This window comes from Rhodamnia argentea, chromosome 7, assembly GCF_020921035.1.
Source record: "Rhodamnia argentea isolate NSW1041297 chromosome 7, ASM2092103v1, whole genome shotgun sequence".
In the NCBI taxonomy this organism is placed as follows: domain Eukaryota; kingdom Viridiplantae; phylum Streptophyta; class Magnoliopsida; order Myrtales; family Myrtaceae; genus Rhodamnia; species Rhodamnia argentea.
The window spans coordinates 23,199,316-23,216,269 of record NC_063156.1 but is presented as its reverse complement, the minus strand read 5'-3'; the positions used below and the strand labels follow the sequence as shown (position 1 = coordinate 23,216,269).

Here is a 16,954-nt window from a genome sequence, read left to right as displayed (position 1 = left end):
AAGTATCTGCTCGAAGAGAAAAGAGGAGTGTTTTAGAAACTCATTAGGAAGCAAACTCTTACTTGGATTTACAAAGGAAGCCAAGTCTTGGCCCTTACAAGGGGAAAACAAGCCTTATATAGGCGAAAACACAAAGGAGTCCTCATAATTGAGGTCGACAAAGCACACAACCAACATTGACTTCCGAGGAAGCCATTATTGCAACTAAGCACACATACAAACAAACTCTGCTTGCCATTCTTGACTCTTTACAAAGGGAAGCAAATGGAGCGGGTAAACACACGACTTTTCGGGCTTTTGATATCGATGAAGCACATGGCCTTGTCTCGGTGGAGTAGGTGGTGTCGATGGAGGAAGTTGATGGATCCGGTGGAGCGGTGGCATTATCGTCTCCCGTGCGGGTCGGGATGATAATTTGCGTCGTCCGAGTCGAGCCGTGCGGTCCATCATAGTCAGAGGGGCCGTCTTTCTGACTTCCGTAGGCTCGCAATAACTGCTCTTTTTCATAATCCGAGATAATCTGATCTAAGTGTAGGTCATGAGGGACGCCCGGGGTGCTTCTGGATGAGGAAGGGACGTCGGGCATAACGGGTTGCGGATAGATGTATGGATCTTATGACAGTTGTCCGCCCCATGGGTCAAATGACTGGGTATCTGTATCCATGGAGGAGCTTGGTTGATTGCTGTTGTACTCCTGGAGGGCTTCGAATACATGAGGATGGGTCCTGGGTGTATCCCAAGAGTAGCTCGGCGAGCTGTAAGGCCATATTTCGGGTGGGATAACCTTATTCTCTTGACAGAGTATTCGCTGGAGTTCTCTGTATTCATGAGGAATGTCAAATACAGTTCTTGAGTACGTCTTGTGAATCTTGAAGACTTGATCTTGGAGTACGGGTTTGAAAGTGGTAGTGCACATTTCTGCAAAGATTGGATCTTTTATCTCCCGAGGGTCCAATGAATGACCGGGGATGATGAAAGAGGACAACGTGTGTACCGCAAGGTTACGGTCGACCAACTTGTCTTTGAAGAATGAACAAGTGTTTCCATGCTTGAACGGGTTGGAACCAAGTAAGAATATCAAGAAAGAACTTACGGGGATGGTTCCGATAATTTCCAAAAAGGGAATCAGACAAAACCTTAATGATTTCGTCTAAAGGGAACTCTATGGCAACTTGGTAGAGGTGAAACATAAACCAAAACATCCATTTTAAATCGGAAGGGAAAGGGATGGTAGAAGACCATCTTAATGGATGTATGAACGGATAATCACAATTGAGACCTGGTTTGAGGAATAATCCACCATAATCTTTAAAGATGACATAATGATAATTCCAAAATAATCAGTGAAAATTATCGAGAGGGAATTTGTTTGAGGAGTGGAGGGATATCGGTGGATACTTGGTGTGATGGCCACCGATGTTCACGCATATTCCGAGTTTTGAAGGATCCTGAAAACTCTTTTCGAATAAACATGTTTATGGATTCGAAAGGTTCTTTTGGCCTAGAAAAGAAATCAGCCAAAATATTTTTCTTTCCGAAAATGTGTTTTGAATCGAAAGAGTATTTGGAAAACCATTACGCCCATCGCAAGAGTTGAGGATGAGGAACTTGCTTTTGCTTGAATGTGAGCATCCGAGGAAAAGAGGACATGTCCATTTCGACTAAAAAATGATGACCAATGAGATGAAATTCAAATTTTTTGATTCCATTTTTGACTTGCAAGAATTTCTTTGAAAGTGGAGTGATAATGCATTTCGCTGCCGAAAAAACTTTCCACTTTTGTATGCACAGATTCTTCGCTTACCTTTAATTTCTTCAAGGAGAATAGCCGCCAAAGTGCTTGTCACCGGCATCCGTTTGAAGGATTACGGTTCCAAGTGGAAGGGATCCGGAGAGGGGGCAAATTTTGCGGTATTTCTTTTAAGGTCTTAATGGAAGTGGTTTGCTTTTGTGACCAAGGAGGAGGATTCTTTTTCAACATCTTTTGCGGGGGAGAAAGGATCCGAGAAATTTTTGGGATGAAATCTACGAGATAATTGACAATTCCTAAAAAGGATTGGATCCGGTGAACCGAGAGATTTTCATCCGGGAATTTCTGGAGATCTTCCGCAATGTGTGGTCCTGGGCAATAGGTTCCATTTTTCAAACGCATGCCGAGAAATTCAATTTCTCGTTGAGCTATGATCATCTTCTTTTGTGACAGCATGATGCCATGAGTATGCACAATTTCAGCAAATTGTTGAAGGAGTTTTGCATGAGAATGTTCATCATGGGAAAACAGGAGAATATCATCAATATAGATCCGGGCATTAGCAAGGATAGGTTGGAAAATTTTGCACATAGCCTTTTGGAATAAGGACGGAGCGAGTTTTAAGTCCAAAGGGAAGGACTCTCCATTGGAAGTCTTTGGTTAGGGATGCGAAACCAGTTTTAAATGCATCCGAGGGATGAATTCCTAATTGCCGAAGCCCGCCTTAAGATCGAATTTGGAATAGATCTTAGCCTGGGCAAAATTGGAGAACAAAGAGTTCTTATGGGGCAATGAGAATTTGTCATCTTGGATGAACAGATTGAGAGGCTGGTAATTTATGACTAACCGTAGCTTTCCACGATTTTGTTCCGCTCTTTTGTTGACATAGAAGGCCTCACATGCCCAAGGGGAGTCGGAGGGCTCGATGAGTCCCCGAGAAAGAAGGCGAGCACATTCCGCTTGTGCTTGAGCAAGGTGATCCGGGTTCATGCTCGAATGACTTGCTTTGGTGGGATTGATTTCTCCATTTTTCTTGAGGGGAATTTTGAAAAAAAGTCGAATTTTGCCAAAGAGGGTTGGAGCAAATCGAGCAAACTATTGGTGAGATTCGAACAATGAGAAAGGAGAGATTGATAGATGGGATCAAGGATTTACGGTTGGATGAGAAAGAGTCTCCGGATTTCAACAAACTCCTAGATCTTCTTTTGGAATTTTAACCCCTTAGGGTTTATCTTGAGTTGTGGGAGCTTAGAAAGAATATCCCAACCAATGATGAGATCCTTGTCATGAGATGGACATCCAAGGATTTGGGTGGTGATTTCACAACCAGGGAGAATATGAATGGTAAGAGGTTTACTACGCAGTTTGGTAGTAAAAGTTTCTCCCGAGGCTGCTCGGAAATATCCGGTATATGGTGTCCAAGTATTCTTCCGGAAGGATTTTGGTATCTAACGGGGATGCAACTGCGCCAGTATCGATGAGAGCAATGACTTGGATGGATTTGGTGCTTTCTGGAAGGTGAAGCTGGACCGGAAAATGTGGGGATGAAATGTTGGGGAGTGGATTACGAAAGAATCAGCAAGAGGAAAAAAGGAGAGAATATCTCCCGGGGAAGAGTCTCGAATCGAAGAGTAAGTTTCAATAGCACACAAGGTGTCCGGAGACGGCTCTTCTTCAATGGAGAAGATGGATTCAACGTCTTCATCACCGAGAGAGATCCCAGTGTTTTGAGAGATCTTCCGGATCATGTAACTGCCCTGTTTCTTCGCTTGGGGGCATTTTTTTGCAAAGTGACCCTTCTTATTGCAAATAAAACATCCGTCGGACTTGGGTTTCTTGCGGTGCTTTGCGGAATGACTGCGTGATTTCTTTCCGAGGAATTTCCACTTGCTTCTGCGAGGCTTCGCAAATGAAAACTTCTTGAAATGAACTTTCTTCTTGTGACACGAGCAAGACGGATCATTACGATCTACGGTGCACTTGATCTTCCATTCTGGCCTTTCACAGTTCTTGTCATACTTGCGGTTTTCTTTTAAGAACTGGTCGAACTGTCTTTTTCTTCCGCATTTTTCTTCAATGGCAATATGAACGACTTGCTGTATTTCTCCGAGTGTGGATTCAAGGAGAGGCCTTTGAAGATGTTTATCAACTTCATCTGCAATTTCTTTAGGAATGGAGGCTAAAAAGATTGGTTTAAGATTGATGTCTGCTCCGAGATGATAAAAGAGTCGAATCATCTCTTTGAAATGTCTGTCAAGATCCTTTCGAGAAGTGGAGCAGCATTTTCTTTCAAAGAACTCTTTTCGCTTGAGTTCTCTTTCATTGGTGGGTTGACCAACAAAATACGGGTGAATGACTCGCATAGCCTGATTAAAGTTCATCGGGAGAAAAGCAATTTGGTCTTGTTCCGAGATGGAGATCCACCGGTCTTTCGGGGTTCCAATGAACTTGCTAGTGAATTCTAAGAGAACTTCATAAGTGCTTTGTTCAGCTAGATTTCTGGCAACAAGCCATGTATGGAACTCCTGGATTTTCATGGGCCAACGATGGTAAGGAACATCATCAAGAGTAAAGTACGTCCTTGATGAGGAATGGGGCTGGACGAGATGATGGACTTGGATCCGAAGGGGTTTTAAGATTGACAAATTCCACTTCTTCATCTTCTTCTTTTGGGATCGCCGCAACCATCATAATGGCTGGGATTTGGTCCGAAATGTGTTCGGGGCCATTTTCGGATTCCGAAGAAGGAGATGTTTCTGATGGTGGTACAGATGATGTTGAAGAGGAATCATCTTGCTCGGTGGCTTGGATTGTGGAAATGGATGGAATTTGTTTTCTCGGGAAACTTTCAATAGGATTAGAAACCATGAATGAAGGTAGTTTTACGTGAAGGGGAGTGTGGAGGTGAGTCGGGAGGTTCCGGCGGTGCTTGTGGGAGGGATTGGAAAAGTAGGAACCGATGATGATATGTCGGAGAATTTTGTTCTTTCGGCATCGCCTTCAGCCTTCTTGATTGCTTTGAGTCGAGCTCGAAGAGCGAGTACGTTTATACCGAATCAAGGACTGTCTCAAGAACTTCTTGGAAAGGGGTTGAAGAAGTTTGGTGGAAGCTTGGGACGAACGAGTAGTAGGACGTGTATGGGAGGGAAATGGAGGAATAGGGGAAGTAAATGAGGAGAAAGGTGGTTGGTACTCAAGTTGAGCTTTCTGATTTTCAAGGATGATGATCCGCCTCTTTAGCTTCTCTATTTGAGGAGTCCGGTCTTCTAGGTAATGGTGATGGAGCTGCCGATTTTCCATCATGTAGACTCTCTTCCCGGAAATCTGCAAGCATCTTGCGGATGTGTGTAGAAGCTTGATCAACTCGATCTACTTGAGTGGAAACTTTCTCAAGAGCCACGTTTTGGGCTAATGCATTCTCTGTACGCGAATTGAGAACAGGTTTTACTGCTGAGCCGGACCTTTCTTTTTTCCATGTGGGTCAATCTCGGTTGGTGCAGGTATCTTAGGAGCATGATAATACTGTTCTTGAGGGTCAGAGAATTTTCTGAGTGGTGGAAAATTTAAAGTGGATGAGTGAGATTCATCTCCGGGCCGGAGTGGAGGAAAATCGCCAGGTTGAAACATACGGATGCTTGGAAGTGGTTCGGGGATGGGAACACATGTGTATGGTTTTGGGAGATCAATGGAGCAAGTTGGATTTTTCCCGATCCATTTTTGGATGGGTTTATAAAAGGGGCTGGTAACGGGTTTCTGAGGCGGTGTTGATGGGGATTTTGGGGGTTCCGGTTTACAAGAGGATGGATAGGGTATTTGGGGTATTGGAGGAGTACTATATCGAACAAGGTATTGCCGGTTTCCGCCATCTTCGCCAAGAGGACCTATGGTGGGATCACCGTCAAGGTACCGTTGGTACAGAGGGTCTTTCTTTTTTTCTTTTTCTTTGAAGAGGGTCTGTCGTCTTCTTCAGCAAGAGAAGTACAAGAAGGACAGCCACATTCTGGATCCCAAAAACAATGACTCGAGGAATCTTTAAAGGCGTGAATCGGTCGTCCATCAGAGTTGAACGACCGGACAAACTTTTTTGGATCCGGGTCTTCTATACTCACCGTTTCGGATGGACATGGAGTGAAACAGAGAATAGTAGGGAAGGAGGGAAAAAGGGACGAAGAGTCTTCTTTTTCTTTTGCAAACTTGATGGTTACAGTACCATCTTTCTTCTTGGTGAATCGGGGTTCGATGAGGCGAGCCGGCCTTGTGTTTTGATGAAGTTTTTCATAATTGGTGACCCGACTATCGGGGAGAAGCTTGATGAGCTGTTCTCTGGGTATTTGCCTGGGAACATGAACACAAGATGTCTGGTCATGGTCTATTGAGATGATGAGGGCATCATCCGAGGTGGGATGGTTAAGATCAATGGCATGATTATGGACCCTATAAACCATATGATAATGGAGTGTAGCAGCCAAAGAATTAGGAGTCCGAGGAGCTCCGGTAATTTGCGATTGAACTTTTAAGGCCGACAATAGTCCCGGGTCTGCTAGTGCCATGTTGAAATTTGGAAACAAAGTAACAAAGACTGCCCCAGCATTTAAAGTGGTCTGGATTGTACCTATACGGGCATGCTGGTAGTCTAAGAACCGTGTGTCCAAAAGGGCAATTCTGGCTACAACAGGGAGACCTTTACGGCCATGAAAGGAAAGAGCAAGTCCGATGGCTCCGAAATGAAGATGGGTGAACCCTTGTTGGATCCACTGGAGTGGAAATTCGGGAGGAATTTGGAGCGTCACAAACTGTTCTTGTTGTGTAGCGAGAATATGATGTTGGTCAAACTTGGAGGACCGAACATACTCTTTAACAGAGCGGGGAGTGTGTCGGATAAGGTGTTTGATGGAGCGAATTGGAGAAAAGGAGGTGGGTTTAGCAAAGGCTGAATATGGGTTGATAAGCGGAAGATGTGTTTCAGAGATCTTGCTGTCTTTAGAAAAGGCTACCTCATAGAGATAGTCTATTTTGGATGCAATGGATTTTCGTAACTACGGGGGTGATGCGAGAGAGAGTGGAGATTGATGCTGTATGGGAGTGAGCATGCTTTCTTCTTGTGGAGTTTCCATGTTGGAGAAAGCTTCTCTTCATCACGGACCTTCGAGCGCTAAAATATCAATACTAATCTATCTTCAATGGCATATGGCTCTGATACCAAAAGGAGCTTGCAAGAACTCAATTTTGGTATCGATAGCCATTGAAGAAGAATAGCATTGATATTTTGGCGCTCGAAGGTCCGTGATGAAGAGAAGCTTTCTCCAACATGGAAACTCCACAAGAAGAAAGCATGCTCACTCCCATACAGCATCAATCTCCACTCTCTCTCGCATCACCCCCCGAGTTACGAAAATCCACTGCATCCAAAATAGACTATCTCTATGAGGTAGCCTTTTCTAAAGACAACAAGATCTCCCAAACACATCTTCCGCTTATCAACCCATATTCAGCCTTTGCTAAACCCACCTCCTTTTCTCCAATTCGCTCCATCAAACACCTTATCCGACACACTCCCGCTCTGTTAAAGAGTATGTTCGGTCCTCCAAGTTTGACCAACATCATATTCTCGCTACACAACAAGAACAGGTTTGTGACGCTCCAAATTCCTCCCGAATTTCCACTCCGAAGGATCCAACAAGGGTTCACCCATCTTCATTTCGGAGCCATCGACTTGCTCTTTCCTTTCATGGCCGTAAAGGTCTCCCCTGTTGCAGCGAATTGCCCTTTTGGACACACGGTTCTTAGACTACCAGCATGCCCGTATAGGTACAATCCGAGACCACTTTAAATGTTGGGACGAGTCTTTGTTACTTTGTTTCCAAATTTCAACATGGCACTAGCGAGACCCGGGACTATTGTCGGCCTTAAAAAGTTCAATCGCAAATTACCGGAGCTCCTCGGACTCCTAATTCTTTGGTCTGCTACACTCCATTATCGTATGGTTTATAGGGTCCATAATCATGCCATTGATCTTAACCATCCCACCTCAAATGATGCCCTCATCATCTCAATAGACCATGACCAGACATCTTGTGTTCATGTTCCCAGGCAAATACCCGAGAGAACAGACTCATCAAGCTTCTCCCCGATAGCCGGGTCACCAATTATGAAAAACTTCATCAAAACACAAGGCCGCTTTCGCCATCGAACCCCGAGTTCACCAAGAAGAAAGATGGTACAGTAACCATCAAGTTTGCAAAAGAAAAAGAAGACTCTTCGTCCCTTTTTCCCTCCTTCCCTACTATTCTCTCGTTTCACTCCATGTCCATCCCAAACAAGTGAGTATAGAAGACCCGGGATCCAAAAAGTTTGTCCGATCGTTCAACTCGATGGACGACCGATTCACGCCTTTAAAGATTCCTCGGGTCATTGTTTTTGGGATCCAGAATGTGGCTGTCCTTCTTGTACTTCTCTTGCTGAAGAAGACGACGGACCCTCTTCAAAGAAAAAGAAAAAAAAGAAAGACCCTCTCGTACCAACGGTACCTTGACGGTGATCCCACCATAGGTCCTCTTGGCGAAGATGGCGGAAACCGGCAATACCTTGTTCAAGATAGTACTCCTCCAATACCCCAAATACCCTATCCATCCTCTTGTAAACCGGAACCCCCAAAATCCCCATCAACACCGCCTCAGAAACCCGTTACCAGCCCCTTTTATAAACCCATCCAAAAATGGATCGGGAAAAATCCAACTTGCTCCATTGATCTCCCAAAACCATACACATGTGTTCCCATCCCCGAACCACTTCCAAGCATCCGTATGTTTCAACCTGGCGATTTTCCTCCACTCCGGCCCAGAGATGAATCTCACTCATCCACTTTAAATTTTCCACCACTCAGAAAATTCTCTGACCCTCAGCAACGATATTATCATGCTCCTAAGATACCCGCACCAACCGAGATTGACCCACATGGAAAAAAGAAAGGTCCAGCTCCAGCAGAAACTGTTCTCAATTGGCGGACAGAGAATGCATTAGCCCAAAACGTGGCTCTTGAGAAAGTTTCCACTCAAGTAGATCGAGTTGATCAAGCTTCCACACACATCCGCAAGATGCTTGCAGATTTCCAGAAGAGAGTCTACATGATGGAAAATCAGCAGCTCCATCACCATTACCTAGAAGACCGGACTCCTCAAATAGAGAAGCTAAAGAGGCAGATCATCATCCTTGAAAATCAGAAAGCTCAACTTGAGTACCAACCACCTTTCTCCTCATTTACTTCCCCTATTCCTCCATTTCCCTCCCATACACGTCCTACTACTCGTTCGTCCCAAGCTTCCAGCCAAACTTCTTCAACCCCTTTCCAAGAAGTTCTTGAGACAGTACCTTCAGATTCAGGTATAAACGTACTCGCTCTTCGAGCTCGACTCAAAGCAATCAAGAAGGCTGAAGCCGATGCCGAAAGAACAAAATTCTCCGACATATCATCATCGGTTCCTACTTTTCCAATCCCTCCCACAGCACCGCCAGAACCTCCCGACTCACCTCCACACTCCCCTTCACAGAAACTACCTTCATTCATGGTTTCTAATCCTATTGAAAGTTTCCCGAGAAAACAAATTCCATCCATTTCCACAATCCAAGCCACCGAGCAAGATGATTCCTCTTCAACATCATCTGTACCACCATCAGAAACATCTCCTTCTTCAGAATCCGAAAATGGCCCCGAACACATTTCGGACCAAATCCCAGCCATTATGATGGCTGCGGCGATCCCAAAAGAAGAAGATGAAGAAGTGGAATTTGTCAATCTTAAAACCCCTTCGGATCCAAGTCCATCATCTCGTCCAGCCCATTCCTCATCAAGGACGTACTTTACTCTTGATGATGTTCCTTACCATCGTTGGCCCATGAAAATCCAGGAGTTCCATACATGGCTTGTTGCCAGAAATCTAGTCGAACAAAGCACTTATGAAGTTCTCTTAGAATTCACTAGCAAGTTCATTGGAACCCCGAAAGACCGGTGGATCTCCATCTCAGAACAAGACCAAATTGCTTTTCTCCCGATGAACTTTAATCGGGCTATGCAGGTCATTCACCTGTATTTTGTTGGTCAACCCACCAATGAAAGAGAACTCAAGCGAAAAGAGTTCTTTGAAAGAAAATGCTGCTCCACTTCTCGAAAGGATCTTGACAGACATTTCAAAGAGATGATTCGACTCTTTTATCATCTCGGAGCGGACATCAATCTTAAACCAATCTTTTTAGCCTCCATTCCTAAAGAAATTGCAGATGAAGTTGATAAACATCTTCAAAGGCCTCTCCTTGAATCCACACTCGGAGAAATACAGCAAGTCGTTCATATTGCCATTGAAGAAAAATGCGAAGAAAAGACAGTTCGACCGAGTTCTTAAAAGAAAACCGCAAGTATGACAAGAACTCGTGAAAGGCCGAATGGAAGATCAAGTGCACCAGAGATCGTAATGATCCGTCTTGCTCGTGTCACAAGAAGAAAGTTCATTTCAAGAAGTTTTCATTTGCGAAGCCTCGCAGAAGCAAGTGGAAATTCCTCAGAAAGAAATCACGCAGTCATTCCGCAAAGCACCGCAAGAAACCCAAGTCTTACGGATGTTTTATTTGCAATAAGAAGGGTCACTTTGCAAAAAAATGCCCCCAAGCGAAGAAACAGGGCAGTTACATGATCCAGAAGATCTCTCAAAACACCGGGATCTCTCTCGGTGATGAAGACGTTGAATCCATCTTCTCCATTGAAGAAGAGCCGTCTCCAGACACCTTGTGTGCTATTGAAACTTACTCTTCTGATTCGGACTCTTCCCCGGGAGATATTCTCTCCTTTTTTCCTCTTGCCGATTCTTTCTGAATCCACTCCCCAACATTTCATCCCCACATTTTCCGGTCCAGCTTCACCTTCCGTAAAGCACCAAATCCATCCAAGTCATTGCTCTCATCGATCTTGGCGCAATTGCATCCCCGTTAGATACCAAAATCCTTCCGGAAGAATACTGGACACCATATACCAGATATTTCCAGGCAGCCTCGGGAGAAACTTTTACTACCAAACTGCGTAGTAAACCTCTTACCATTCATATTCTCCCCGGTTGTGAAATCACCACCCAAATCCTTGGATGTCCATCTCATGACAAGGATCTCATCATTGGTTGGGATATTCTTTCTAAGCTCCCACAACTCAAGATAAACCCTAAGGGGTTAAAATTCCAAAAGAAGATCTAGGAGTTTGTTGAAATCCAGAGACTCTTTCTCATCCAACCGTAAATCCTTGATCCCATCTATCAATCTCTCCTTTCTCATTGTTCAGAATCTCACCAGCAGTTTGCTCGGATTTGCTCCAACCCTCTTTGGCAAAATTCTGACTTTTTTTTCATAATTCCCCTCAAGAAAAATGGAGAAATCAATCCCACCAAAGCAAGTCATTCGAGCATGAACCCGGATCACCTTGCTCAAGCACAAGCGGCATGTGCTCGCCTTCTTTCTCGGGGACTCATCGAGCCCTCGACTCCCCCTTGGGCATGTGAGGCCTTCTATGTCAACAAAAGAGCAGAACAAAATCGTGGAAAGCTACGGTTAGTCATAAATTACCAGCCTCTCAATCTGTTCATCCAAGATGACAAATTCTCATTGCCCCATAAGAACTCTTTGTTCTCCAACTTTGCCCAGGCTAAGATCTATTCCAAATTCGATCTTAAGGCAAGCTTCTGGCAATTAGGAATTCATCCCTCAGATGCATTTAAAACTGGTTTCTGCATCCCTAACCAAGACTTCCAATGGAGAGTCCTTCCCTTTGGACTTAAAACTGCTCCGTCCTTATTCCAAAAGGCTATGTGCAAAATTTTCCAACCTATCCTTGCTAATGCCCGGATCTATATTGATGATATTCTCCTGTTTTCCCATGATGAACATTCTCATGCAAAACTCCTTCAACAATTTGCTGAAATTGTGCATACTCATGGCATCATGCTGTCACAAAAGAAGATGATCATAGCTCAACGAGAAATTGAATTTCTCGGCATGCGTTTGAAAAATGGAACCTATTGCCCAGGACCACACATTGCGGAAGATCTCCAGAAATTCCCGGATGAAAATCTCTCGGTTCACCAGATCCAATCCTTTTTAGGAATTGTCAATTATCTCAGAGATTTCATCCCAAAAATTTCTCAGATCCTTTCTCCCCTGCAAAAGATGTTGAAAAAGAATCCTCCTCCTTGGTCACAAAAGCAAACCACTTCCATTAAGACCTTAAAAGAAATACTGCAAAATTTGCCCCCTCTCCGGATCCCTTCCACTGGAACCAGAATCCTTCAAACGGATGCCGGTGACAAGCACTGGGCAGCTATTCTCCTTGAAGAAATTAAAGGTAAGCGAAGAATCTGTGCATACAAAAGTGGAAAGTTTTCGGCAGCAGAAATGCATTATCACTCCACTTTCAAAGAAATTCTTGCAGTCAAAAATGGAATCAAAAAATTTGAATTTCATCTCATTGGTCATCATTTTTTAGTCGAAATGGACATGTCCTCTTTTCCTCAGATGCTCACATTCAAGCAAAAGCAAGTTCCTCATCCTCAACTCTTGCGATGGGCGTAATGGTTTTCCAAATACTCTTTCGATTCAAAACACATTTCCGGAAAGAAAAATATTTTGGCTGATTTCTTTTCTAGGCCAAAAGAACCTTTCGAATCCATAAACATGTTTATTCGAAAAGAGTTTTCGGGATCCTTCAAAACTCAGAATATGCGTGAACATCGGTGGCCATCACACCAGCATCCACCTGATATCCCTCCACTCCTCAAACAGAATTCCCTCTCCGATAATTTTCACAGATTATTTTGGAATTATCATTATGTCATCTTTAAAGATTATGGTGGATTATTCCTCAAACCAGGTCTCAATTGTGATTATCCGTTCATACATCCATTAAGATGGTCTTCTACCATCCCTTTCCCTTCTGATTTAAAATGGATGTTTTGGTTTATGTTTCACCTCTACCAAGTTGCCATAGAGTTCCCTTTAGACGAAATCATTAAGGTTTTGTCCGATTCCCTTTTTGGAAATTATCGGAACCATCCCCGGAAGTTCTTTCTTGATATTCTTACTTGGTTCCAACCCGTTCAAGCATGGAAACACTTGTTCATTCTTCAAAGACAAGTTGGTCGACCCGAACCTTGCGGACACATACTTGTCCTCTTTCATCATCCCCGGTCATTCATTGGACCCTCGGGAGATAAAAGATCCAATGCTGCAGAAACAGGCACTACCACTTTCAAACCCGTACTCCAAGATCAAGTCTTCAAGATTCACAAGACGTACTCAAGAACTGTATTTGACATTCCTCATGAATACAGAGAACTCCAGCGAATACTCTGTCAAGAGAATAAGGTTATCCCACCCGAAATATGGCCTTACAGCTCAGCGAGCTACTCTTGGGATACACCCAGGACCCATCCTCATGTATTCGAAGCCCTCCAGGAGTACAACAGCAATCAACCAAGCTCCTCCATGGATACAGATACCCAGTCATTTGACCCATGGGGCGGACAACTGTCATAAGATCCATACATCTATCCGCAACCCGTTATGCCCGACGTCCCTTCCTCATCCAGAAGCACCCCGGGCGTCCCTCATGACCTACACTTAGATCAGATTATCTCAGATTATGAAAAAGAGCAGTTATTGCGAGCCTACAGAAGTCAGAAAGACGGCCCCTCTGACTATGATGGACCGGACAGCTCTGACTCGGACGACGCAAATTATCATCCCGACCCAGACGGGAGACGATAATGCCACCCGCTCCACCAGATCCATCAACTTCCTCCATCCGACACCACCTACTCCACCAGACAAGGCCATGTGCTTCATCGGATATCAAAAGCCCGAAAAGTCGTGTGTTTACCTGCTCCATTTGCTTCCCTTTGTAAAGAGTCAAGAATGGCAGCAGAGTTTGTTTGTATGTGTGCTTAGTTGCAATAATGGCTTCCTCAAAAGTCAATGTTGGTTGTGTGCTTGTCAGACCTCAATTATGAGGACTCCTTTGTGTTTTCGCCTATATAAGGCTTGTTTTCCCCTTGTAAGGGCCAAGACTTGGCTTCCTTTGTAAATCCAAGTAAGAGTTTGCTTCCTAATGAGTTTCTAAAACACTCCTCTTTTCTCTTCGAGCAGATACTTACGTGCTAAAATGTCTCTACTTCTCTATTACAATGGTTGGTTCAGTATGCTCTCCACTTGCCACAAATTCCGTAATCATCCAGAAAGTTTATTAGATCTAGTATTGGGTTAAAGCACGTGTAGAGTCCGGCGGGGCCTCTCTCCACTTGTTGATTAACTTCGCAAATGAGTGCTGGATCTATCCAATATTTGATCGGGATAAACCTATAGGGGAAATAGATAGTGGATCCTGTGGATCAGAAATCGATGTCTTAAAGGATTAGTTCCAAGAGCAAGATCCGGAAACTAACAGGCGATCCCTTGAGTGGCCGGAGAGCCCGTGTGGGATAGCATAATTGTTTCAGATTGAGTTCTTGCTTCCGCTCCTTTTTGGTATCGGAGCGGCGAGGGCCTCAACTAAGCATGGCGAGGACAGCCCTCACCTATAATGAAAAAAAAAGGAAGAAAAGGAAAACAAGAATTAAAAAAGGGGGGGAAAAATCATAAATAATAAATAATAAAAATGCCTTTGATCCGGCCTTTTTTCAAAATAATAAGAACACTTCATGCCTTTATTTAAAACAAAATCCACTTCAAGCTTTATTTGAGAAAATAAAAACACTTTCGGGCCCTTTTTTGAAATTTTTTCAAATGTATTTGAATCCATCATAAACGAACAGTGAAACACCCCACGAATTAATCAATTGATCTATTGAAAATTTGTCGACTAGAATTAATTGGTAAGTTGATCAAAAAATTAGTTAGTAACTCAAATTAAAATTGTTGGTTCAATTTAAGGATTGATAAGTTAAGAATGTTGGCAGATTATGCAAACGAAAAAGTCGATAAGTTGTTACAAAAGTTGCTAATTATCAAATAAATAGTGATGAGTGGCTCAAATATGAATCTGTAAATGGTAATTTAATTTGAAAAAAAAAGTTAGGTTAGTTGCTTCAATTAAGATTGATAATTTATAGCAATTTGTAATTTAAACACCGGCAAGTAATGTAAATGAAAGCAAATAAGTTAGGTAGATAATTCCGAAAATGACTAAATAAGCATCGGTAAATACCTGAAAATTTGTCTAAATAGTCTTAAATCTATTACACTTTTGCTGATTCAATCTTAAGCGTTTTAATTGTGCCAATTGAGTCCCAAAAAATTTCATGTTTTATTAATTGAGTCTATCTCGGCTAATTTTAGTCCGAAATTGCCAATGTGGATGCTAGCCCTCCCACGTGGCACGGCCAATGCTAACATGGATAATTTTTAATAGTATTTTTGTATTTTCTCTTTTCTTTTCTTTTCTTTCCTTTTTTTTAATCAATTGTGGCCGGTGAGGGCGTCGGACGAACGTCGTTTTTTTTATAACGAATCTTTATTTTGTTTTGCCTTTGATCATAATATCATATTGCCGTACACTTATCTGTCATATCATAATAAATAAGAAAATAAAACAAATTCTTAAACAAGATGTTCTGTTCTATAGCGGGATTAGCCGCATTTTATATGTTTCGAATCTATATACATTTCAATGCCGGCCATAGTCGTAAAAACTAAAAGAAGAGAAAAAAGAAAATATGAAAAAAAATATTAAGAAATTATTAAAAGAAATTTACATTAGCGCCGGTTATGCCACGTAGGACGACCGACGCCCACTTCAGCGATTTCCGGCTAATATTGGTTGGATTGACTCAATTAGCAAAATGTGACTGAATAAGATCCCATCAACGTGGAATCCGCTCGTACACCCGAAAAGAAAAACCGAACACGGGTTCCATTTCGACTTTGCTTTTTGGCCCCTTTATGCACCAATCACCTGTGTCCTGCGAGCTAAGCCCCAGCTTCCATGTTCATAAACCATAATGTTTCATAGGTAGTAAAGGAACCGTATTAAATGGAGAGGAACCGTAGCGGACCCGTGAAATCTGGACGCCGGCGCTCCAACGCTTCTTAAAACATGTAATAATTGACGGGCTATGTTCGGGCGCTTTTCATGGAACAGGGAGGTTTAAACTTCCGCTTAGTTAAGACTCAATACTTTCATCACCTGCTTGCTTTTTTTCTGAGAGAGAACCAATTACGTCGAGATGAATCGGACTTGGGGCGGCGGGGCATTCTCCTTTGGCTGTTCGTTTAATCGATCAGCACACCCCTTCTTGGAAAAACATGAAGGAAATCCGATGCGCGCGCTCTCTCTCTCTCTCTCTTCTTGGCGATGCTGTGCTTGATTTCGATCAAAATGGCATTCATATTCACGCATGTTTTACACTTTGAAGCATTGATGTTGACAAATTTTATTGGCACGCAAAAACCGCAGGCGAAAAAACTTAATAGAGAGAGAGAACTGCGTGCGCAGCTGCAACACTTGAAATTAGTAGGGTGGCAATCGTTCTGTTTCGGTTCAAGCTTGAACCAAACCGAATCTCGCATTGAAGTGAATATGAATCGAACCAAAAATCTAGTTCGATTCGGTTTTCGATTTTTTTTTCCTTTTTCTTTCTTTCTCGTTTTTTCTTTTTTGGTTCAAACCCGGCGGAGCCGCCAGCCATTGGCTGAGGGGCAGCAAGCCCCGCCGCCGGCCCCTTCGCGAGGTGAGGGCGGCGCAGCAGCGGTCCTTTGGGGATGAATCTGAAGAAGCAGAGAAATCGAGCACCACCCCTTTGCTTTGAAGCTCCTCAACGGGTAAGGGCGGGGCCTTCATCTGAAGAGAGGCTCGCGCACCAAACAAGCAACAACACGAAAAAAATGCTATCTTTCGTACCTCCCTACACAACCTCAAAGCTCCGCCGATTCAGACCAAACCCAGAAACATCGAAGCTGAATGACTCGAAAAGAGACAGGAATCAGATTGCAAAACGGCACGAGGCAAGGGCGTGGTGGCCCTCGCCGGCTCTTTGCACTAAAAAAAGAAAATGAAAAGAAAAAAATAAAAAAAGAATGATTATTTTAGAAATTCCCAGCGGTTTGGTTGACCGAACGAAACCGAAATAACTGAATTAGAAAAAAAAAAGAATGATTATTTTTTAATTACCTAAATCGAAA

At 43.2% G+C, this 16,954-nt stretch overlaps 1 long non-coding RNA gene across 1 annotated transcript; it reads left to right on the top strand.

The window, feature by feature from the left end:
* Positions 1 to 5,384: 5,384 nt before the first annotated feature.
* On the top strand, positions 5,385 to 16,661 carry LOC125315821. Its single transcript, XR_007199103.1, has 3 exons — positions 5,385 to 5,394; positions 6,665 to 6,668; positions 16,522 to 16,661. It is a non-coding gene; the product is annotated as an uncharacterized LOC125315821 (long non-coding RNA).
* Positions 16,662 to 16,954: the final 293 nt, after the last annotated feature.